This window comes from Cupressus sempervirens, chromosome 8 (genome assembly GCF_028749045.1).
Source record: "Cupressus sempervirens isolate cs-2001-9-10 chromosome 8, ASM2874904v1, whole genome shotgun sequence".
NCBI classification, from domain to species: domain Eukaryota; kingdom Viridiplantae; phylum Streptophyta; class Pinopsida; order Cupressales; family Cupressaceae; genus Cupressus; species Cupressus sempervirens.
Window position 1 is genome coordinate 836,082,452 of NC_143125.1, and position 26,884 is coordinate 836,109,335.

Sequence of the window (26,884 nt, forward strand, 5' to 3'; positions counted from 1 at the left end):
CCTATATGCTGCAAGCTGTGTTGCATCCGTTGGTATAGGTACACCACTAGTAGCATAATCCTTGATACCATTCTCTTCCAACAATAAAGAAATTTTGGCCTTCAACACACCAAAATTTGAGGCACCAGCCAATCTATCCTGATCTCTCAAACCAGCTGAAGCCATCTCAAGGGTTTAAAGCAATAATAAATCTAAAGAGATCAAAATTTCTTTCTTAGGGAAAAACTCTTCTACCCTTAACAATGCTCTGATACCATGTGAAAAATCAAACTATTGCAGTCGTTGATTATTAATCTCCTATCGTAAATGATTATTAAACTGCTGAAACAAATTCTCAGCTAATATCAAAAAATAACACAACTGCAACTTCACTTAAAATACGGAAAGAAATGCGCAACAGAATCAACACAATATTTTCGGACAAATTGTCCCTGGAAAAACCCCTCAGGGAAAACCAGTTCTACAGATGAGAAATTATATTAAACTTTAGCAAATCAAGAGATACAAAATTCCTTGCCTCACACTGGCAGAACTCTGACAACCTCCTAATTTCTCCCGCTGATATTCCTCACTGCTATCCTTGCGCTAACACTGCGCCCTTGCTAAGACTGCAAGACTGTTTGCTAACACTGCAAACTGCTTCTCCAAAACGCTTCTTCTTCTTTTTTTTTCTTTTTTTTTATCCAAATGACCCAATGACCCCTTTCTATACTACTCCTGTTGGTAAACCAACAACCGAGATTAAATCTAACCAACGGCTGAGATTAAGACAACTCGACAGCCAATAATAGAATTGGTTGCAAAGTGTCCAAAAGGAATCACTAAAATTAGTAAATAATAACCATTTACTAATTTTTGGCAAGTGGACAAACAGCTGTCCCAACCATCCATAAATACAACCGCTATTCATAGATAAGGACGAACAACTGTCCAAGCTACCCATAAATAGTGATGCTATTTCCGGGTCAGAAATAACAGCTGTCCAACTAAAAATAATTAACAATACATTTACTCTATTGATTAATTATAATACTATTTAATTACTATTTCTATTACAATACATTCTTTGGCAAGTACATGCCACTATGTGGCACTTGTTTAATAGTGTGAAGGTCCAAATTTAAGATGTGCTAAGATCAAGGTAATAAGTTATTACAAATATTTGGATTTGGAAAGTGATAAACTGAATCAATTATTTCATGTGATTTCAAAAGTATTAATTAATTAATTTTTCTTTAATTAGCCAAATATATTTATTTAGAAACTAATTATTGGATTTGATAAAAATGTATCTCTTTACTCTTCTTTAATAGGAAAGAAAATGTTACACTTGATTAAATATTCATAATATATAGACAAAATATGATTTTTTTAAAAGTATTTATTTAATTAATTGTGAGGAATAATATTAGGTTTGAAGTCATTAGGCAAGGTTAAATTTTGGTATTCATATTATGTAAAGATTATAAAAAAATATTTAAACATGTCTCTTATTTTTAGATATATGGTAAACTAGTTGAAAATCATGTGTACCAAAAAGAATTTTAATAACGTTTATATAAATCTAGCTAAGACAAATATTTTAAAAATCAGATATTTATGACATAAAAATATTATTTTCTTAATCACAAAGTTAGCCCGATAATTAGCAAAATATAGAAATAAGCTATTTGATGCCTTATTAATTCTTATTTTATATGTAGTTTTCTAAAATATGAGTAAGCTATATATAATTCATAATATTTGTATCGTTATATAATGTCATTTGTTAATTATTCTAGATTAATTTAATGAAAAGATTGAGTATATATATATGGTCTTAATAGAGTGCACTGCAATATACACCCACGTACATTAAAGTTTACTAGCTAAACCGTTAAAGCTCGTCCATCTTACGGCAACTGTCCATAAATGTCTTTATATGCCTCTTCTGATTCCTTGTTATCGATTTACGTATAAATTTACAATTCTATATTGAAATAGGTTTTTTTAGACTTTTCAAGTTCTAAAATAAAATAGAATAATATATATTGAAGGAAACAAATAAACTTATAGATTGTTTCCCTATTTAGTTTGAATAAAAATTTTAGATAAGAGTGGAACTCAAATGAAATAGTGGAAAATTAATAGTGTCTATTTTTTATCTAAAAATTAATAGAATCTTCTAACAATTCAATTTTTTTAGCAATTCCATAGTTCACTTTCTGTATGAAATGAGATTAGCTTTGTACTAGCATTGATTAGAATGTAGATATAATTCAATGATGCTAGGAGTTTGTTGGAAAATGAACTACCACTTCATTAATTCCATTGACTTCCAAGGTAATTTTGAACTTATTACTAGATTATTGTTTGATTTTAACTTCCACAAATAAAAGTGAGGATTTTGATAAGATTATTTATAAAAATTTTATTTATTTAACTACTTTTTAATATTGAAATTACATTAGTTGATTTGAAATACTTATTTCAATAATAATTTTATCATACATCTATCTTTCTATAATACATGTGAAAAATCAAACTATTGCAGTCACTGATTATTAATCTCCTATCGTAAACGATTATTAAACTGCCGAAACAAATTCTCAGTTAATATCGAAAAATAACACAACTGCAACTTCACTTAAAATACGGAAAGAAATGTGCAACAGAATCAACACAATATTTTCGGACAAATTGTCCTTGGAAAAACCCCTAAGGGAAAACCAGTTCTACAGATGAGAAATTATATTAAACTTCAGCAAATCAAGAGATAAAAAATTCCTTGCCTCACACTGGCAGAACTCTGACAACCTCCTAATTTCCCCCGCTGATATTCCTCACTACTATCCCTGCGCTAACACTGCGCCCTTGCTAACGCTGCAAGACTGTTTGCTAACACTGCAAACTGCTTCTCCAAAACGCTTCTTTTTTTTTTTTCTTTTTTTATCCAAATGACCCAATGACCCCTTTCTATACTACTCCTATTGGTAAACCAACGACTGAGATTAAATCTAACCAACGACTGAGATTAAGACAACTCGACAGCCAATAATAGAATTGGTTGCAAAGTGTCCAAAAGGAATCACTAAAATTAGTCAATAATAAATATTTACTAATTTTTGGCAAGTGGACAAACAACTGTCCAAAACATCCATAAATACAACCGCTATTCATAGATAAGGATGAACAACTGTCCAAGCTACCCATAAATAGTGATGCTATTTTCGGGTCAGAAATAACAGCTGTCCAACTAAAAATAATTAACACTCCCTCTTAGCGAGGAAGTTGTTCTGCATGACACCCATCTTATCTCTGAAGAAGATAAATTTGGCCTTTCCCAAAGCCTTTGTCAGAATGTCTGCTACCTGCTCATCTGTAGGTATGTATTGTAGTCAAAAAACTTTCTTCAATCTGCACACGTGGGTCTCTTTGCTGTGTGCTACAAAGCCTTCTGGTTGTTCTATGTATACCTCCTCCTTCAATTCACCATTGAGGAATGCTGTCTTGACATCCATTTGATGGATCTGCCATCCCATCTATGCTGCAAGTGAGATTACAGCTCGTATAGAAGTATACCTGGCAACTAGAGCAAATGTCTCCTCATAGTCTATTCCCTCCTTCTGAGAGAACCCCTTTGCCACAAACCTAGCCTTGTATTTCTCTATGCTACCATCTGCACCGTGCTTTATCTTATAGATCCAGTGTGATCCGACTACAGCCCTATCTGTTGGTCTAGGTACTACCTCCCACACATCATTCTGCATTATTGAAGAATATTCCTCAACCATAGCATCTCACCATACCTGATTTTTTGCAGCTTCCTGATAGCTAGAAGGCTCACTATCTACCAACTGACTAACTAATGCCACATAGTCATTGAACTTGGCTGGTTGTCTTCGCTGTCTAGTACTCTTCCTAGGAGCTCCCACAAACTCCTGAGTATCCCTTTGTGTATCTGGAACCACATGGTTCCTGCTGCCAACTGCAGAGGATGAAATGTCAACCGCTAAGTCTTCCAGATGCATTTCCTATTGCACCTATTGCTCCATACTCTGTGAATCTTCACTAACTAAGTCTACACTCGTACTGGTAACTGTACTTGAGCTTTGATGCCCTTGACTTGGTCTTGGAGCTTCTATTGGCTGCTCACTCTGATCATCTGCTGGCAAATCTCTGGATCTCTTGAATGCCTTGTCCTCCATGAACTTGACATCCCGTCTAACAATAACTCTTTTAGTCCCCGAAATGAAAATCCTGTATGCCTTTGAGGTCTCACTGTACCCAACAAAGTACCCCCTCTCTGCAGTCTGATCTAACTTTGTACGTGTGTCTCCAGGAATATGACAATATGCCAAACTCTCGAATATCGTGAAGTGACTAACATATGGCTTCTTCCCTATGAAAGCCTCCTCTGGTGTCATCTTCCCTAGCACCTTGTGTGAAACTCTATTCTGAATGTAGACTGCTGTATTACACGCCTCTGCCCATAAGTAATGGGGCATGTCCTAGTCATGTAGCATAGCTCTTGCTGACTCCAATATAGAATGGTTCTTCCTCTCAACAACTCCATTCTACTGTGGATTATAAGGAACAATCCATTCTCTCTTGATTCCTTCTCTGGTGCAAAACTCCTGGAAGACATTTCCTTTATACTCGCCTCCATTGTCTGACCGAAGAACCTTTATCTTCTTTCCTATCGTGTTCTCCACAAGAGCCTTGAACTCTTGGAATCGACTGAAACCCTCATCTTTAGTCTTCAAGAAGTATATCCAGGTCTTTCTAGAGAAGTCATCAATAAAAGTAACATAGTACTCATATCCTCTGAGACATTTCGTTGACATTGGTCCACAAACATATGAATGTACTAGATCAAGAACACCCTTAGATTTGGTGTCACTTCTTGGAAAAGATGCTTTCGCAAAATTCCCCAACACACTTCCCTTACATACATCGTCATGCTCTATGCTCACCTTTGGAACACCTGTCACGGTCTCACAAAGAAATCTAAGTGCTCCATGATGAATATGGCCTAACCTCCTATGCCATAGCTCTCCAAGATCTCTAGGATTATTGTTTCTCATAAGTGCCTTAGGAGTATCAAACTGCAATCTATAAAGGCGACCACTCCTAACTCCAATAGTTATAAGTGATTTCCAATCCTTGTGCTTAATCAACACATGTGTCCCTCTAAAGAGTACATTATACCCCCTATCCTGAAGAACAAATACAGAAATCAAATTCATACCTAAGCCCGGCACATATAACACATCATGAAGAGGAATTATCTTTCCATTCTCCCTCTGAAACTTAACAGTCCCTTTCCCAACAGGGTTGAGTTTGGACAAGTTTCCCATAGAAATCTGGATGTTGGTGTCCTCCTCCTTGTAATTGGAGAAGTACTCTCTAACTCCTATCATATGAAATGACGCCCCACTATCTATATACCAAACACACTGTGAGGTTGAGCTAACCATACAAGCTATGAGTGCAAACTCATCTTCCATTCTGCTGGAGAGTTCTTCTGCACTTGCTGAAGCTACCACCTACTTCTTACCCTTTTTCCTCTCTGGGCAATCACTGACATAGTGGCCAAACTCATGACATCCAAAGCACTTGACCTTAGAAAGGTCCTTCTTCTTCTTTTCACTTTGTGAATTTGATCCTTTGCTAGATCCCTTCTTTGCTTTCACTTTACCCGCTAGGACAACGTTCTCTTGTTCCACCTCATTTTTCTGACTCTTGTTGGCCCCATTAACAAGACTTAGTCTAAACTGCTCCTGAGTGAAATCAGTTCATAGTCAATCCCAACTCGGTAAAGTATCTCGTCCACTGACAGCTTGAACAAAGACACTCCATTGTTTAGTAAACCCATTTAGGGCTATTCTCACTAGCTCATCATCACTAGGGCTATCTCCAACAGCTGTTAACTCATCCTTGACAAGTCTGAGCCTGGTGAGGTAACTTGTGACGTCTTCTCCCTGATTCATCCGGGTATTCTTTAGCTTCATTCTGAGAAACAACTTCTTGTTAGTGGTAGCATTTTGGTACAAATTTAGAATGGCGTCCAACATCTTCTTTGCTGTATCTAGCTCCGAGATATGTGGAACAATATGATCCTTGACACCATCAAGGATAATCCTCCTCACTTTGGCATCGTCCTTCCTATATGCTGCAAGCTGTGTTGCATCCATTGGTATAGGTACACCACTAGTAGCATAATCCTTGATACCATTCTCTTCCAACAATAAAGAAATTCTGGCCTTCTAGACACCAAAATTTGAGGCACCATCCAATCTATCCTGATCTCTCAAACCAGCTGAAGCCATCTCAAGGGTTTAAAGCAATAATAAATCTAAAGAGATCAAAATTTCTTTCCTAGGGAAAAACTCTTCTACCCTTAACAATGCTCTGATACCATGTGAAAAATCAAACTATTGCAGTCATTGATTATTAATATCCTATCGTAAACGATTATTAAACTGTTGAAACAAATTCTCAACTAATATCGAAAAATAACACAACTGCAACTTCACTTAAAATACGGAAAGAAATGCGCAACAGAATCAACACAATATTTTTGGACAAATTGTCCCTGGAAAAATCGCTAAGGGAAAACCAGTTCTACAGATGAGAAATTATATTAAACTTCAGCAAATCAAGAGATACAAAATTCCTTGCCTCACACTCGCAGAACTCTGACAACCTCCTAATTTCTCCCGTTGATATTCCTCACTACTATCCCTGCGCTAACACTGCGCCCTTGCTAACACTGCAAGACTGTTTGCTAACACTGCAAACTGCTTCTCCAAAACGCTTCTTTTTTTTTTTTTTCTTTTTTCTTTTTTCATCCAAATGACCCAATGACCCCTTTCTATACTACTCCTGTTGGTAAACCAACAACCGAGATTAAATCTAACCAACGGCTGAGATTAAGACAACTCGTCAGCCAATAATAGAATTGGTTGCAAAGTGTCCAAAAGGAATCACTAAAATTAGTAAATAATAACCATTTACTAATTTTTGGCAAGTGGACAAACAGCTATCCAAACCTTCCATAAATACAACCGCTATTCATAGATAAGGACAAACAACTGTCCAAGCTACCCATAAATAGTGATGCTATTTCCGGGTCAGAAATAATAGCTGTCCAACTAAAAATAATTGACAATACATTTACTCTATTGGTTAATTATAATACTATTTAATTACTATTTCTATTACAATACATTCTTTGGCAAGTACATGCCACTATGTGGCACTTGTTTAATAGTGTGAAGGTCCAAATTTAAGATGTGCTAAGATCAAGGTAATAAGTTATTAGAAATATTTGGATTTGGAAAGTGATAAACTGAATCAATTATTTCATGTGGTTTCAAAAGTATTAATTAATTAGTTTTTTTTATTAATTAGCCAAATATATTTATTTAGAAACTAATTATTGGATTTGAAAAAAATGTATCTCTTTACTCTTCTTTAATAGGAAAGAAAATGTTACACTTGATTAAATATTCATAATATATTGACAAAATATGAATTTTTAAAAAGTATTTATTTAATTAATTGTGAGGAATAATATTAGGTTTGAAGTCATTAGGCAAGGTTAAATTTTGGTATTCATATTATGTAAAGATTATAAAAAAATATTTAAACATGTCTCTTATTTTTAGATATATGGTAAACTAGTTGAAAATCATGTGTACCAAAAAGCATTTTAATAACTTTTATATAAATCTAGCTAAGACAAATATTTTAAAAATAAGATATTTATGACTTAATCACAAAGTTAGTCTGATAATTAGCAAAATATAGAAATAAGCTATTTGATGACTTATTAATTCTTATTTTATGTTTAGTTTTCTAAAATATAAGTAAGCTATATATAATTCATAATATTTTTATCGTTATACAATGTCGTTTGTTAATTATTCTAGATTAATTTAATGAAAAGACTGAGTATATATATATGGTCTTAATAGAGCGCACTGCAATATACACCCACGTAGATTAAAGTTTACTAGCTAAACCGTTAAAGCTCGTCCATCTTACGACAACTGTCCATAAATGTCTTTATATGCGTCTTCTGATTCCTTGTTACCGATTTACGTATAAATTTACAATTCTATATTGAAATAGGTTTTTTTAGACTTTTCAAGATCTAAAATAAAATAGAATAATATATATTGAAGGAAACAAATAAACTTATAGATTGTTTCCCTATTTAGTTTGAATAAAATTTTTAGATAAGAGTGGAACTCAAATCAAATAGTGGAAAATTAATAGTGTCTATTTTTTATCTAAAAATTAATAGAATCTTCTAACAATTCAATTTTTTTAGCAATTCCATAGTTCACTTTCTTTATGAAATGAGATTAGCTTTGTACTAGCATTGATTAGAATGTAGATATAATTGAATGATGCTAGGAGTTTGTTGGGAAATGAACTACCACTTCATTAATTCCATTGACTTCCAAGGTAATTTTGAACTTATTACTAGATTATTGTTTGATTTTAACTTCCACAAATAAAAGTGAGGATTTTGATAAGATTATTTATAAAATTGTTATTTATTTAACTACTTTTTAATATTGAAATTAGATTAGTTGATTTGAAATACTTATTTCAATAATAATTTTATCATACATCTATCTTTCTATAATACATTTACTCTATTGATTAATTATAATACTATTTAATTACTATTTCTATTACAATACAGTCTTTGGCAAGTACATGCCACTATGTGGCACTTGTTTAATAGTGTGAAGGTTCAAATTTAAGATGTGCTAAGATCAAGGTAATAAGTTATTACAAATATTTTGGATTTGGAAAGTGATAAACTGAATCAATTATTTCATGTGGTTTCAAAAGTATTAATTAATTAATTAATTTTTTTTAATTAGCCAAATATATTTATTTAGAAATGAATTATTGGATTTGAAAAAAATGTATCTCTTTACTCTTCTTTAATAGGAAAGAAAATGTTACACTTGATTAAATATTCATAATATATAGACAAAATATGATTTTTTAAAAAGTATTTATTTAATTAATTGTGAGGAATAATATTAGGTTTTAAGTCATTAGGCAAGGTTAAATTTTGGTATTCATATTATGTAAAGATTATGAAAAATATTTAAACATGTCTCTTATTTTTAGATATATGGTAAACTAGTTGAAAATCATGTGTACCAAAAAGCATTTTAATAACTTTTATATAAATCTAGCTAAGAAAAATATTTTATAAATCAGATATTTATGACTTAAAAATATTATTTTCTTAATCACAAAGTTAGCCCGATAATTAGCAAAATATAGAAATAAGCTATTTGATGACTTATTAATTCTTATTTTATGTTTAGTTTTCTAAAATATGAGTAAGCTATATATAATTCATAATATTTTTATCGTTATATAATGTCGTTTGTTAATTATTGAGGATGTTAGTTGGCAGCTGTCCACTATTGTTAAGCAGATTATTTTCTTCTCTTCCTCTTTTCAGTTCATTAGGTTCATGTATATTCCTTGTGAATGGAATAGAACTGCTGATTGTTTAGCCAAATGGGCATCTAGTCATGATCCGGGTTGGAATATTAGGGATAGGAGGCAATTGTCCTTTGAGATGGTGCAAGAATTTGATGATCTTGTTGCTCAGGATCGAGCTCCTTGTTGAGCTCTCCTTGTTGTATTCCTTTCTGTCTTAATAAATTTTTACCCCTCTTTTTGCAATTATTCTAGATTAATTTAATGAAAAGACTGAGTATATATATGTGTTCTTAATAGAGCGCACTGCAATATACACCCACGTACATTAAAGTTTACAAGCTAAACCGTTAAAGCTCGTCCATCTTACGGCCACTGTCCATAAATGTCTTTATATGCCTCTTCTGATTCCTTGTTACCGATTGCACTCCATAAACAGAGAAAGCGAAATACCATGCGCCTGTCATGTTAATTCATATCTTTCAGTTTCTAACAAAACAGACCCAACTAATCAAAATTAAAGGACAAAGTTGAAAAAGGATTAACACACTGAATCATTCTGATCATTGAAGCTCACTAGGTCAGATGTCATATATAACAAGCGATTTTCGAAACAAAGGGCCATGGGTTAGAATAAGGTTCAGTAGCCTTTTATTATCATGACAAAGATGTTGCAGGATAAACCGAAATACAGTCCGAATCGATTGAAAAACAGTAAAATCAAAAGAGCAGATTTCGTGGCGATTAGACACGGTCAATTGTTCTAGAAGGTTGAAGCTGCATTGTTTGTTCTTGTTCGTTCTCGCCGGAGATTTCTTCCAACGATTTCCCATTCGTTTCAGGGACCAGAAAAGTGAAGAGAAACCCTAATGCATTTATCACCCCCAAAACAATCAAAGAATTCTTCACGCCAATGCCCTTCGTATAGCCAGGCTCCACCTCCGCTGCCCTTGTGCTCTGTGCCGCGTAAAGAAAAGGAAAAGCTCCAATGATGGCGCCCGCCTTGCCACACGCCGCCGACATCCCATGACAAGTCGACCGGAACCTGGCCGGGAAAAGCTCCGCTGGCACGATAAAAGTAGTGCTGTTTGGCCCAAAATTAGCGAAGAAGAAGGTGAAGGAATAGAGAACAACAAAGACCGTGGGATTACCACCGCAGAAATCAGCGCCGCATTTGGTCCCCCGCCAGTGGTCGTACGGAATGGCGAGAGCGAACATGAAGGCCGTCATGAAGAAGAAGCCAATCATCTGTATTTTGAAACGGCCAATTCGGTCGATTAAAGCCACAGTGAACCAGTAGCCCGGGACAGTAGAACACAGTGCAATGATTGACTGAGCTCTTGCGATCTTGTATACTTCTTCAATGGCGCTCATCTTTTTCCCAGATGGCAGCCATCCGACGGCCGTGAAAATGTCCTTCTGGAACAAATTCTGGCTCTAGAAGGCGACGTCGAGGAGAAACCAAGTTTAAGTTGTTCCAAGAAGATGGAGGCCGTGGCGGCTGAGGAACTCGGAAGATAATAATCCGTAACTGGGCTCTCTGTTAGCAATCTGTTGGTGGTCTTCTCGAATCTCTTACTGCATCACCTTGGACATATCGGCGGCGGCTTGTTTTGCATTATTGGCAACTAGGGCAGCCAGTAGTATGTCAACGCCGCCGGGGCCGCGCCCAGCATGAGGATGATCCGCCATACGTAGTCCGCCTGCGGGGCAGTCGATCCAGCAGGATCAATTTCAAAGGCGGGACTTTCGTAGTAACTCTCGAACGCCGCCGATACCATGATTGCGACGGCGCCGCCGGCGAGAATCCCGAAGCCTTGCATGGCGAACACCGCCGCAATAAACGCACCTCCCGTTTTCTTGTTGGCGTACTCGGACATGATGACGGCGGAGAGAGGATAGTCGCCGCCGATGCCGAAACCGAGCCAGAATCTGAAGAAGCAGAGAGTTGTCATGACTGATTTGGCCGTGTTTCCGAAGGAGAGACCGCAACCCACTGAGCATATCACCATGAGCATCAATGTCATTCCGTACACCTTCTTCCGCCCCATTTTGTCGCCCAGCCAGCCGAAGAAGAGTTGGCCGGCTAGGGTTCCGCAGAGGGCCACTCCGTTTACTGTTGCCGAGACATTTGGTGGAAGGGATCCGGGCTTTGTGCTGTTCGGATCGAAGTAGTATATTCGTCCCAGTAGCTTTGTTACTGTGGAAATGCAGAAGAGATCGTAGGTGTCTGTTGAAGATTAACGTCAAGATTGCTGCTGCTCAGAAATAGAAAATTCCAGTTCTACTACTGTTCACAACAATTAAAATTAGAACTTTCATGCATAATTGTTAGATTGCATGGTTATCGGCAGTGTTTTAGTAATTCTTAAATTTGATGTTTAATAATGCATGCAATCATGCTAAAGATGCCGTATAGAACTTGAGATTAGATAGTAGTTTTAATTAGTTCTTTTCTAAATAAATATACCAGCAATGGTATTGAGTGTAATGGTTTTTGGAATAGTATAATCGGTAATAAAAAAGTTGTTTGATTCGGCTCTAAAAAAATAGAGCGTACTCTGTTTCTTCATTGTTGGAGGTTTGTTTATTTTGCTTGTTTATCATCTTTTCTGTTATAGATTGGATTGTGCAGATTTTCATATTCAACATTTAGTATTATCAGAGTTGACGGTGTTTGGAAGACAGCAGCATGGCAAACAATTTGCAAATCTCAGAGTTTGATGGAGTTGATTACCAATATTGGTCAATCAAGATGAAGACTTTTTTTATTGGGAAAGATTTTTGGGAGATCGTTGAATCCGGATATGAAGAGCCTGCAGATTGGAATACTCTCCAACCTGTGATGTGAATATCAGGATTTAACTGTGTGATTTTTGAGTCAAACTCGATGACCCATGTTTCATGAGTAGTGATTCAACATGAATCCATCTCTCATGAGAATAAATGGAACACTTAACACTCATTGGATCTAGGTGATGCTCACAGGGGTGAAGCACCGGGACTTCCCGGGAGGTCACCCATCCCAGTACTACTCCAGCCTGAGCGCGCTTAACTGCAGAGTTTCCTTCACAGTTAAACCCAAAGCTTGCAACCCCATTTGCAAAACCTTCACCAAGTGTTGTGCCTTATGAACCATTCATTAGAAAGCCCCTTAAGCTCATCAATTGATAAGTAGGAGATGATTTCCACAGCTAGTCAAATTGTGATGTGAATATCAGGATTTAACTGTGTGATTTTTGAGTCAAACTCGATGACCCATATTTCATGAGTAGTGATTCAACATGAATCCATCTCTCATGAGAATAAATGGAACACTTAACACTCATTGGATCTAGGTGATGCTCACAGGGGTGAAGCACCGGGACTTCCCGGGAGGTCACCCATCCCAGTACTACTCCAGCCTGAGCGCGCTTAACTGCAGAGTTTCCTTCACAGTTAAACCCAAAGCTTGCAACCCCATTTGCAAAACCTTCACCAAGTGTTGTGCCTTATGAACCATTCATTAGAAAGCCCCTTAAGCTCATCAATTGATAAGTAGGAGATGATTTCCACAGCTAGTCAAATTGTGATGTGAATATCAGGATTTAACTGTGTGATTTTTGAGTCAAACTCGATGACCCATTTTTCATGAGTAGTGATTCAACATGAATCCATCTCTCATGAGAATAAATGGAACACTTAACACTCATTGGATCTAGGTGATGCTCACAGGGGTGAAGCACCGAGACTTCCCGGGAGGTCACCCATCCCAGTACTACTCCAGCCTGAGCGCGCTTAACTGCAGAGTTTCCTTCACAGTTAAACCCAAAGCTTGCAACCCCATTTGCAAAACCTTCACCAAGTGTTGTGCCTTATGAACCATTCATTAGAAAGCCCCTTAAGCTGATCAATTGATAAGTAGGAGATGATTTCCACAGCTAGTCAAATTGTGATGTGAATATCAGGATTTAACTGTGTGATTTTTGAGTCAAACTCGATGACCCATTTTTCATGAGTAGTGATTCAACATGAATCCATCTCTCATGAGAATAAATGGAACACTTAACACTCATTGGATCTAGGTGATGCTCACAGGGGTGAAGCACCGGGACTTCCCGGGAGGTCACCCATCCCAGTACTACTCCAACCTGAGCGCGCTTAACTGCAGAGTTTCCTTCACAGTTAAACCCAAAGCTTGCAACCCCATTTGCAAAACCTTCACCAAGTGTTGTGCCTTATGAACCATTCATTAGAAAGCCCCTTAAGCTCATCAATTGATAAGTAGGAGATGATTTCCACAGCTAGTCAAATTGTGATGTGAATATCAAGATTTAACTGTGTGATTTTTGAGTCAAACTCGATGACCCATGTTTCATGAGTAGTGATTCAACATGAATCCATCTCTCATGAGAATAAATGGAACACTTAACACTCATTGGATCTAGGTGATGCTCACAGGGGTGAAGCACCGGGACTTCCCGGGAGGTCACCCATCCCAGTACTACTCCAACCTGAGCGCGCTTAACTGCAGAGTTTCCTTCACAGTTAAACCCAAAGCTTGCAACCCCATTTGCAAAACCTTCACCAAGTGTTGTGCCTTATGAACCATTCATTAGAACTCTCCAACCTACTGATAGGAGATTGAAGAATGAAGCTGAGAAGAAGAATGCAATGACATTGTTTCACATTCAGATGGCTCTTGATAAGAGTTTGTTTCTCCGAATTGTTGATGCATAGACATCAAAAAAGGCCTGGAAGACTCTAAAAGATGCTTACCATGGCAATGAACAGATCAAGGTTGTGAAGCTACAATCCTTGAAAATAGAATATGAGAACTTGAAGATGAAGGAGAGAGAGAGTGTGGGAGATTTTTGTGTGAGAGTGAAAGATGTGACTCATAAAATGGCCACTTTGGGTGAATCTATTGCTCAAGAGCAAATAATACAAAAGGTATTGAGATCTCTAACCTCAAGATGGAATATTGTAGTAATTGTCATAGAAGAAAGCAAAAATTTAGCTACCATGGAGTATGATGAATTGGTTGGATCTTTTATATCACATGAGGATAGAATAAGAGACACATCTACCAGTGTTAATGAGAAGGCTTTTGCTTTCCAATTGCAAATTTCAAAGAACGATGGTGCTAGCAGCAGTAGTAACAACAACAAAGGCTCAGGAAGGGGCCAAAATCAGAATTTTTCAAGAGGATCTAGAGGAAGAGGAGGTGCTCAAGGAGGAAGAGGTAGAGGCAGATTTAATAAAAGGAACATTCAATGCTATCATTACAATAAGTATGAACATTTTAAGAGAGAGTGTAGACTGAAATCAGGTAACAATAATGTAAATTATGCCCAACAAGATAAGGATCCTTCCTCGGGTAATTTATTTTTGTGTTATGGAAAAGATGAAAGTAATGTGAATGATGTTTGGTATTTAGATTCTGGATGCTCTAACCATATGTTTGGTAACAGAGAAATATTTTCAAAGCTTGATGATAGTTATAGATCCAATATTACCCTTGGTAATAACAATACTGTGAATGTTGCGGTCAAAGGAGCCATGGATGTTCAGAAAAAGGAATGTATGAAAAGTGTTCAAAATATTTATTATACTCTCAAGTTGAAGCATAATTTATTGAGTGTTGGGCAACTATGTGAGAAGAATTATAGAGTGGTCTTTGAGAACATGCAATATACTATCTATGATAAGAATTGAAAAAATCAAGTGATTACAGTTGTTCCTATTACAAAGAATAGGATGTTTCCTTTGAAGTTTGGTCAAAATGACAATCAGCTTGTCAATATGGCTTATGAGGATAAAAGTTGGTTGTGGCATCTCAGGTATGGCCATTTGAATTTCAATAGTTTGAAGAATCTAACATCAAATGCATTAGTTCTTGGATTGCCTAAGGTTGAAAAGCATAAACAGATTTTTGAAGGGTGTGCAAAAGGGAAACATTCAAGGGAATCATTTCCAAAAGGCAATGCATGGAGGGCCCAATACCCACTTTAGCTTATTCATTCAGATATTTATGGTCCAATGCAAACACAAAGCTTGGACAAGTCATCATATTTTATTACTTTTATAGATGATTACTCACACATGCGTTGAGTATATTTTTTGAAGACTAAGGATGAAGCCTTTGATACATTCAAGAGGTTTAAAGCTCACGAAGAGAATGAGAAAGGGAACACAATCAGATGTTTGAGAACAGATTGAGAAGGAGAATTTTGCTCAAATGATTTTTAGAATTTTTGTGAGATGAATGACATTAAAAGACAACTCACAACTGCATACACACCCCAATAGAATGGAGTGGCTGAACGGAAGAATCATACTATGGTAGAAATGGCAAGGAGTATGTTACAAACCAAGGGTTTGAACAATTTTTATTGGGCTGATTCAGTTGCTACAGCCATATATATTCTCAATAGGAGTTCTACAAGTGTCCTACACAAGATGACTCCATATGAAGCATGGTATGAGAAAAAACCTAACGTAAATCATTTTAAAATTTTTGGTTGTTTGGCTTATGTTTGCATCCCCAATCAAAATAGGCAAAAACTAGATGCTAAAAGTGAATCATGTATTTTTGTGGGCTATAGTGAGGAAAGTAAAGCTTATAGATTATTCAATCCTATTACTAATAAAATTGTTGTTTCAAGAGATGTGATTTTTGATGAAATGAGAGTTTATGGTCATAAAAAAAACATGTTGGAAAGCCAAAATTAGTTTTGGGTGATGATGATATTACTGATAATGATAATGAGAAGCTAGCTAATGGTTCTATTTCAAGATCACCAAGCCCACCAAGAAACCCCTCACCAATCCCAAGAGCAAGTCCATCCTCAAGTCCTCCAAGAAAGGTAAGAAGATTGAGTGATATCTATGAGAGGTGTCAAAATCAAGCACATGAAGAAGATCTAATAGGTGAGACATTAAATTTTGCATTACTTGCTAAAGCTGATTTTGAGCCATCGTGTTTTGAAGATGCATGCGCTAATGGAGTTTGGATGCAAGCAATGAATGAAGAGATGGATTCTATTGATAGGAATGAAACATGGAAGCTTGTAGATCTTCCAAATAAGAAGAAGAAGATTGGCACAAAATGGGTCTATAAGACCAAGTATAATAGTGATGGGAGTGTTGAAAGACACAAGGCAAGATTGGTTGTTAAAAGTTTCACTCAAAGGTATGGCATTGATTATGAAAATTTTTTTGTACTAGTAGCAAGACAAAAAACTATTAGGATGCTAATCTCTCTTGTAGCTCAAAAAAAATGGAGTATTCATCACATGGATGTAAAAAGTGCCTTCTTGAATGGGTACTTAGAAGAAGACGTATATGTGGGACAGCCACAAGGTTTTGAGATTCAAGGAAAATAAGATTATGTCTACAAGTTGAAGAAGGCTCTGTATGGCCTCAAGCATGCATCACGTGCATGGTATGCAAGAATAGATGGATATTTTCAAAAAAATGGCTTTCAAAGAAGTAAGAGTGAACCTACCTTTTACTACAAACAAGAAGGTAATGAAATTCTCATTATGAGTTTGTATATTGATGATTTGTTATATATGGGTAGTAGTTCAAAGATGAAAGATGAATTTAAAGTTGTTATGATGAATGAGTTTGAGATAAAAGATTTAGGTCTCATGAAATACTTTCTTGGCATGGACGTTTATCAAGGTAAAGATGAAATTTTTATTTGTCAAGAAAAGTATGCAAAAGATATGTTGAAAAAATTTGATATGGCTGATTGTAAACCTCTTTCCACTCCAATTGCTCATGGAGTTACATTATGTAGAAATGATGGTGCTGAAATTGTTGATGAGACATTATATAGGAGCATTGTGGGGAGTTTGATGTTTTTAACTCACACAAGGCCTGATATTGCTTATTCAGTTTCATTGGTTTTAAAGTATATGACAAATCCATCAGAGGAATATATGAAGGTAGCCAAGAGAATTTTGAGGTATGTGAAAAGCACGGTAGATTTTTGCATTCACTATTCTTCTAATAAGTTTGAGCTTATTGACTTTAGTGATTCAGATTGGGGAGGTTGTTGGGATGACTGAAAATCTACATCTGGTAATTGTTTTTCTTTGGGTTCCGGTTTAATTACATGGAGTTCAAAGAAGCAAAGTATGGTTTCTCTCTCTTCTACAGAAGCGGAATATGTTGCGGTCACTTCAGCTAGCACACAAGCTTTATGGCTTAGAAAGCTTCTTGAAAAAATTGGAGAGATACAGGTTCAACCTACTGTGATTTTTTGTGGCAATATAAGTGCCATTAAATTGGCCAAAAATCCAGTTCATCACAGTAGGACCAAACACTTTGATTTGAAACAACATTTCATCAGAGATTTGGTAGAAAATAAAGTGATTGAGTTGAAGTACATCAACACAAAGGAGCAAATCGCAGACATCTTCACAGAGGCAGTTGCAAAAGATCAGTTTTTGACACTCAGAGATCAGATTGTTGGCCCTCTTAGCATCAAGGGGGAGTATGAAGACTAATGCCAAGATTGCTACTGCTCAGAAATAGAAAATTCCAGTTCCACCACTGTTCACAACAATTAAAATTAGAACTTTCATGCATAGTTGTTAGATTGCATGGTTATCGACAGTTTTTTAGTAATTCTTAAATTTGATGTTTAATAATGCATGCAATCATGCTGAAGATGCCATATAGAACTTGAGATTAGGTAGTAGTTTTAATTAGTTCTTTTCTAAATAAATATACCAGCAATGGTATTGAGTGTAATGGTTTTTGGAAAAGTATAATCGATAATAAAAAAGTTGTTTGATTCTGCTCTAAAAAATAGAGCGTACTCTATTTCTTCATTGTTGGAGGTTTGTTTATTTTGCTTGTTTATCATCTTTCCTGTTATAAATTGGATTGTGCATGTGTTCATATTCAACATCTGTGAAGAAACCCATGCTTGCTATCACAATTGCCGTGAAATGGTACCATTGCGTTTTGGCAACATCCAATGCATCCAGCACGTGCAGATTATTCCCCGCCATGAAACTGTAAATCGAGCAAACCTTCTCTTATGTCGGGTATGAGTTTGAAGACAAAAGAGAATACGGGCTTAACGAGAACGGGATTCCTCGGTATTTATGGGCGTTGAGTGCTTCTCATGTGAGGCCGTATTAAATACGTAGATGCAAGGATATTTATGGCCACTTGGCCACGCGATGTCAAACATTAAATTCCCTTCATCGTCTCGGCGAGAGGGACCAATCACATAAGAGAAGGAGACGGAAAACATAGCCTTACAATACAGGGTCTCGAGTCATAGTGTATTTAGTTACTGTAAGGATTGATTCCAAACTGCTTGGAGTGACTCTTATTAGTTCCGAGTTAATTACTTCTTGTAGTTGTGTTTAAGGGAATTAAATAAAAACAGTTAATTAAATAAGTGTGAATTATATAAGTATAATTCCTCCATGTGTTTTATAACGACTTTTCCAAAGATAACTGTATCAGCTATATCTTATAAACATATTCGTACAGAGAGGGTGGACGGACAAAAGGTTGCACCTTAGAGTTTATATAAGGGATAGTAAAAAGGATAACAATAGCAATAAGAAACTTTGGCGAGGACCAGGAGAAACACTAGTGAAAGGTAATAGTGGTCCTAGCCATCCAACTTACCCAAAACATCAACAAGATATAAGGTCACATTAGGAATGAATCACCCCTCATCAATTTTATCCGCTCCCTCCTTTTGATTGCTATCTCCATTAAGCATCAAATAAATAGCTAAACCCATCGAAGGGAATTTCTTGACAAATTTGGGCATTAGCCTACAAATATCCCAACTAAATTTCTTTGCACCACATGAAAGCCACCTAGTGATAGCACTCCCAAGGGAAGTCTGCATAGAGAGGTGTTTAGCCAAACCATTCTTACCACTAGAGTGGTGGTCACGCGGAACCTAGAATCTCTAGATTTGAATTTAGGAGAAGTGTTTCCAAGTCATTGTTACTAGTCATTATGGAATATTCTTACACATGTTTCATGTAACAATTTCATATTTCAAATTATCTAAGCAACTTCATTATAAATTTAATTTAAATACAACGAGTTAAAGAAGAGATTACATAAAGCACAATTAATTACAAAGGGAAGGAAAGAAAAATTCCTTCAATTTATATTAGTTTTAATATTCCTTCTTATCATTTTTAATATGGTCCACTAAGGTATTTTTGTTAATGTATTTTATACTAAAAGTAGTAAAAAATGGGTGACTTCCCCAAAAAGAACATAGTAGTGATAGGATCACTAGAAATCGATTAATAACTCATTGACCAACAAAATTACAGCCTAGCCACCCATATTCAATATAAATAATACAAAGCTATGCAAAGAGTTTAGCATCCAACTACCTAGCCACCTAAAATAGTAGATAGTAGTAAAATAGTAAATAGCATAAACTATACTATCAACAATATTACCTATTGTCTTAAAAGTCCAAATATTCACATCACTCATGTAGAGCCTAAAATTAACTATAGTAATAAAAAAAATACAAAATAAACACCACAAAATGACGTTGAACACTCATTCCTTCTTCTCCTCATGGAGGGTTGATTTTGATATAAACATATCCATCCAATCATTTGTAAGGAACCTATAGAGCCTCTTAAAGTTGCTAGCCTCCTCCTTCACTTTAGCCCCACCTCCTCCAACTATAGGAGTTGGATAGTGGTAGTAACAACATGCATGACTTTAACAATAAACTCCAATAGGGTCTTAAACCTCAAGTCTAGCTATAACACCATCTTCTTCAGATTTTGCATGTCCACTCATAGGTACTTTAACTTGGCTTCAACTTGCACAAAGGTAGTTTTTTTTTTCCTAAATCAATAGTAGGGCTAAGGTCTTGGACTCGAGGGATGAGGTGGGTAGGGGGGAAACTTGGGGGTCCTTGTTTTTTCTTGAGAGGAGAAGTAGTCATCATGGAGGAGTTTTCTACTTCCATTAGACTCAAAGTAAGAATTCGCCTCTTATGGATTATCTTGTTTTAACACCCTCTTTTTTCTTATTGGAATTTGAGGGAATTTTGCAAGAACAAACTCCTACCCCTAGTGAATTCTATCCCAATAGCCAACTTCAATTTATGTTTTAATTGGGAAAATGATCGAATGTGGGTGTTATTAATTTGAGGCCACTCGATGAGGGAAAGTCCTGAGAAATAATAGGAATTTTGGAAACATATATCTATATAGCTATAGGGAGGTATTAGGCACTGGAGTCTATAATAGAACAATATTATGAGGGGGACACATAGCCCGATGAAAGTTGTACAAGTGAAAGATAAGACCCCAGTGAAGGATAATATATATTTTCCATTCCTCTCTAAACATTCTAAGATCTATAACCAATGATTCAAACTCATGAAGTAAGAATAAAAGAAAGTAAATAGAATCATTGTAGTAGAAATGGTTGACCAGAGGGAGGTAGTAGTAATAGCTAACCTTGAAATGACCCTCCAGAGTAAGATACTTCATGATCAGTTAGTAGATGACATTCCACATCCTCGACAAGTTTTCTTTACTGAGACATTATCTCATGCGTAGTGGCTCCTTATTTTCCTTGAAGAGTCATTTCAAACTTATTTTGTCTATAACCTTGGTAACACATTTCCATTTTCTTCTCTTCAAGGATAGACCAATCTCTTGAGCTCTAAGTTCTCTATTAATTTCAAATGTTATTTTGTTAATAGTAACATTAGGGTCCTTCTAAGTATACACCAACTGCATGGATTTGATCTCATTAGAACCTTTCATGGCCTCCATCTAAGGTAGAAGTCCACACTCAGTAATGAACATTGATGTGCATGCAATATTATGCCAGCCAACTTCAATCTACCATGTCAACCAACAAAACTCACCCCTTAGTTTTTTCTAGCATGAAAGCCTTCGGATAATCACATGAAAAGGGAAATTTGAGCTTGTAGAGATTTTGATTGTTAGAATAATTTTTTTCTAATTAAAGGAATAAAAGGAATGCCTTTCTAGATATTTCTTTCACCAAAATAATCAAAATTACATGATAACGGTACTCCAACACATGAGATTGGTTACTCAAATGAACCATTCCATAAATGGAGTGATCTTGGGGATCACCAAAGTAATGAAAAAGAGGGCTTTTGAAGTCATCATTAATTTACCATCTCCAATCCTACCTAATGTTATAGCCCCAAATCTTGCCAAAATCTATATGGGAATAACTCTATAATAAAATGCATAAAAGATAATAATAACTTGGCATGATATCACTCCTATTGATGTCATCACCCATAGTCTAGATGCAAAATGCATGTCTAGGCCATCTAGAAAGAATTTTAAACATCTTCATCATTCATGTGGTTACATGTTACTTCACTCTTAGTAAGAGTTTGAATTTGCATAGGGAGGCCATCAACTATCTCTAATGCTACAATCTAGTCAACTCCATTAACAAACCTACCAATTTATTTGCCACCTTGTTGCCTTCCTAGCATGTGTGCTAGACTCTAGTTTCCTTAATTCATTCAAGGAAAGGCCACACATCATTCAAAACACTTTTCATCTTCCAACCTATAATCAACCACAAATTAACAACATCAATAGTAACTTTAGAGTCTCATTCCACTAGGATCTTGTGTTTTCCTAGGTACGGCATGAATTTTAGACCCTAAAAAGGGCCAAGGATTCTACCATATTAGAAGATTTTGTGCAAAAGTTACCATAATAGGACATAATAAAATTTTCCCCCATTTCTAATAGTCACACCTCCTGGAGCTAAACTAGCTTTTGCTGCCCCATCTAAATTTAGCTTGAGTCAATGACCAAGGGAAGAAGCCAATGCATGTTTATGTGGCCTAAAATTTTTTAGTTATCAAAGTAATTATTAGCCTCAAAGACTTTCCATTTCATTTCCACCTTACATTCCTAAGTGGAGGGAGATTTGTCAGACTTCTTCCCATTAGAGATTTTAAAATTCTCATGCAGTATGTTAATAATAATGATCATAATCCCTCCTGCATCTGTATTTGTATCCCTAAAGATCCTATTATTCCTTTCTTTCCAAAAATTCAAGGAGACATGTAGGGGAATCAACTTCCAAAGAAGCCAGGTGGGTGGGTGAGTAGAAAAAATTGACCAGTCAACAAAAAAATATATGAATGTTATTCCCAAAGGCCCAAGACATTGGAAATTTGTTTCACAAAGATGCCCAAATTTGTGCCACAAATGGACAAGGGAAAAAGAGGTGGTAGATGTCTTCCTCCTCCCATTTGTAGAGAATATGTCTCTTAAGGAATTGAAAGTCCAAAATTCTTAAATTATCAAAAGTTTGAATTCTCTCATGAAGCATGGAAAACCAGTAGAAGTTAAGATTGGGAGTGAGTTGTTTAGTCCAAAACTTTTCCCACCATAGCTTGGGAACCTTTATATCAACTAATGGTAGATAAAAGGAACCAAAAGGCAAACCACCCGACTGACATCTGTCCCAAATATTTCTATCCCAAGAAGGCATGATAGGGATTTTGAAGAGATTAATAAGCTCTTGTAACTCCTTAATTAGTATCAAGTCCTAGGGCGGCCCCCTCCAGTTGAGATTAAGGCATTTCCATTTATGGGAGGGGGTATATAGTCATAGACTAATTGATCAAATTTTAATTTCAATTCATGCATGATATGGAAAAAATTGTTAAAGATAAAAGGCTTATTCCTCATCCAATTATAATTCTAGAATTTGATTTTGTCAGCCTTACTAACCTTCCATATCAGACCCCATTGAAGACAAGTGTAATTTCTTATCAATTTTTTCCAAATTCTAGAGCTATAAAAAAGCTCCATGTTAAATAGATGGGAGGTGAAGAAGGAATCACTAAGTACTTTCCTTTCATAATCCACTATGAAGCTCCCAAATATTTAGCCAACCTACAACCAATTTTAGTTAAGAGCTCTTTGTTGAGATCACCTACTTTACTAACTTCCAAACCACCTGAGGCTTTAGGTTTACACAGAGTATCTCAATTGATCAAACTGATCCTTCCTTTCTCTTCCAAACCAATCTGAAGGAAGTTCCTATCTATTCTTTCCACAACCAAGGCCATAGAGAAACCAATTTAAAAATGGAGAGGAAGTAGATTGGGATGCCTTGAAGAGAAGAAGAAAGGAGAAGAAATTTACATGCACTATAGAGAACCTTCCTTTTACACCCTCTTAACTTCCTTTAGAACCTTTCCAAATGTAGTTCAAAAATTGTTAATGTTATAGTTGTAGTTGGATTGAATTGAGTTTTTCATTATAATTACTAAGTGAATTATTACTCATGACTTATAATCATTACACAACTATATACAATGTGTGTATATGTGTAGATATATGTACCTATACATGTACATGTGTGTGTGTGTGTGTGTGTTTGTGTTTGTGTTTGTGTTTGTGTTTGTGTATGTGTATGTGTATGTGTATGTGTCTCTTTTTTTTTTTTTTGTGTGTGTGTATGCACATATATGTACACACATATATATTGACTTCATATATAAATATGTATGTGTGTGTGCGCATGCACACACACCCACACACACACACACAGATACACACACACACACAGACACACACACACACACACACACACACACACACACACACACACACACACACACACACACACACATTGACTTCATAGATAAATATATATACACACATATATTGACTTCATATATAAATGCTAACATGGCTAATTACTGATTGATAAATAAGTCCTAATTGACTGATTAACATTTCATTTAAGAATTGGTTTATATTAACACTAATAATGGAGAGATCATGTTATGTTAAGGAAATGATTATTACTATTAATTAATGTTTTTATGGCCAAGAGTATTGGATAACTAGGCACATCCCCTTTATGAACTTTCCCCAACATGTCTTATGGGATGTAGAGTCATGTCCCTCCATCGGACGTGTCCCATTAATTCTATATTTAAATTAAGAGATCCCTACTTGTTAGAAAATATATTAAGAAGAATAAGTACTATTACAACCACATCAATATCAACCTAATGTTTCTATTTTTTATTGCATCAAATTTAGAAATATTTATAATTGTGTAATCAAGGTGTATTGGAAAAATTATGCAAGCAAAGTATTAGAGATCACATCAACAAGAATATTAATGTTAGTGAATACATCATATACGATATATATATTAAATTGAAAACTATTATTTTGATCAAATTATTTCTTAACATGGTATCAATTCCTAGTTAGAGGTAATACCAAGACCATATACAACATTAAAAAATCTAAAACATCATCAATGGAGTTTTAAAACTTTGGTAGGAATCATTGTGAATGAAGTTATCTTCAAAGATAAAATTAAGGGTGTTACTAATTTTGTGTCATCAAAACTAAGATTGATGGTGACCTTTTAGAGAAAAAGAATTAGATTCATAAGTATTTTGTACCAATACTAAATAATGAAACAAAGAAAACTCAATGGGAAAAGAATTACAATAAAACTATGAAGACCTTAGCATACTTAGTTAAGGGTCACATAGTCCCTATCATAAAATTTTTAGATAATTCTCATTCCATGTTTACCTTCTTAGAGAACATAGATGGGATAAACAACACTAGTATCCCTTATATTAAAGAAATAATTTTATCATATTAAAATGAATAAGGATGAAACTATTACATCTGATTTTATAAGGATAACTCAATTGAGAGATCAACTATCTACTATTGGAGATATAATTGGCAATAAAGAATCAGCAATATTTTCCCTAAATGGACTTCCCACATCCTAAGAAGCATTCATACAAGGGATAAGTTACCAATTGAGCTTCCAAATTTTGATTGACTGAAAAATTTGGGATTGATCATTAGAGGAATCATTAAGGGTAAATCTACTAAAGAGATAAAAGTTCTAATTGCAACTACTCACAAGAAAGGAAAGAAAGGAAACTTCAAATGAAAGAGGGGACAAGACAATAATGACCATTTGCTGGGGACACAACCTAAGAACAGAATGGACACAACAGAAAAGGGAAATTATATTAACTGAGAAAATAAGCTAGTACAAATAGTACAGAGAAAATAAACTTCAGAACATGCCCTAAGGGCTTACAATAGCATAAATTTGGAGAATATTTCTCCGTTTAGCACCTCCCCTCAAACTCCACTCCGAACTGCCTTTTACAATGCCAGAAATCTCTTTAAATAGACCCCGGAAGGTTAAGGACTAGGAGTACATTCTAGAAAGTGCTAGTAGGCATCCACCAATGAAATAGAAAGTTCCGGAAGATGCATTAGAAGTCGGTGCAAATCTAGAAGAATCCAAAAATGGTAACTGAACTTCCGGGAGGCATAAGTTTTGAACCATAGCTCGGATTGACGAACCGTTTACATTTTCGAAAAGCTCTCGAAGCACTCTATAGCCCTATGGACACGCTTTTCTTGTCCCCCATTTTTTGACCCTTTTTGAGGTCATTTAATACCCCAAACCTGACTTTGAAGCATTCTTAGGAGGTCTCCAAAACCCAAAAAACTGCAATAACTTTCAAACCGTGGGGCCTATTGACCTGATTCTTTATCTGGAATGCTCTAAATCATGATTACATTCATTTGGCCAATTCACACCTACTAGTTTACCGAAATTATGGCCCAAATACATGCTCCTATTTTTTCAAGATTTTCAAACGCACTGATAGTTGAACTATGAGAGTTGAAACCTTTATTTGAGCGAAATGGGTATCCAAAAATGTAAAGACATGGAACAGAAACTAAGTCTAAGTACATTTTTTTGGGTGACACAGGATTGCCCTTATACCTCTGGATGTTCCTATATCAGACACCCAGGGTAGATTGAAAAGTGACCCTGTCACTTTATGGATGGTAGAGGAAATCCCAAATGGGAAACCTCAGCTGCTGAAATCCAAGTTGAGTCCTCGATCGGTCATCCTTTCCATTTGACCAAATATTCTTCATACTACATGTTTCTGGTACTCCTACCCACACGATGATCTAGAATGTCTTCTATCTCCTCCTTCTTAGAAGCAGGAATTGGACATGGCTCTAAAACCAGCTCCTCATCTGCACCATCATCATGATACTCTGTTAAATCTGCAATGTTGAAAATGGGAGAAATGTGAATACCATCTAGCAGCTCCACCTCATATGCATTTCCTGAGTCATGTTTCTTCAAAACTTTGCAGGGGCCAAATTTCTTCATTTTTAGCTTGTTGTAAGTACCAACTGGAAATCTTACTTTTCGTAAGTGCACCATGACTAGATCCCCTACTTGGAATTCCTTATGTCTTCTCCTTTGATCAGCCCTAGCTTTATACTCTTGATTCATCTTAATAATGTGTCCTTGAACCTCCTCATGTAGACGCTTGATGTGTTCAGCAAATTCCTCAGCTTCGTCC

At 35.7% G+C, this 26,884-nt stretch overlaps 1 pseudogene; it reads right to left on the reverse strand.

Moving 5' to 3' along the window:
* Positions 1 to 10,209: 10,209 nt before the first annotated feature.
* Positions 10,210 to 18,473, reverse strand: LOC149545004 (putative inorganic phosphate transporter 1-7; annotated as a pseudogene).
* Positions 18,474 to 26,884: the final 8,411 nt, after the last annotated feature.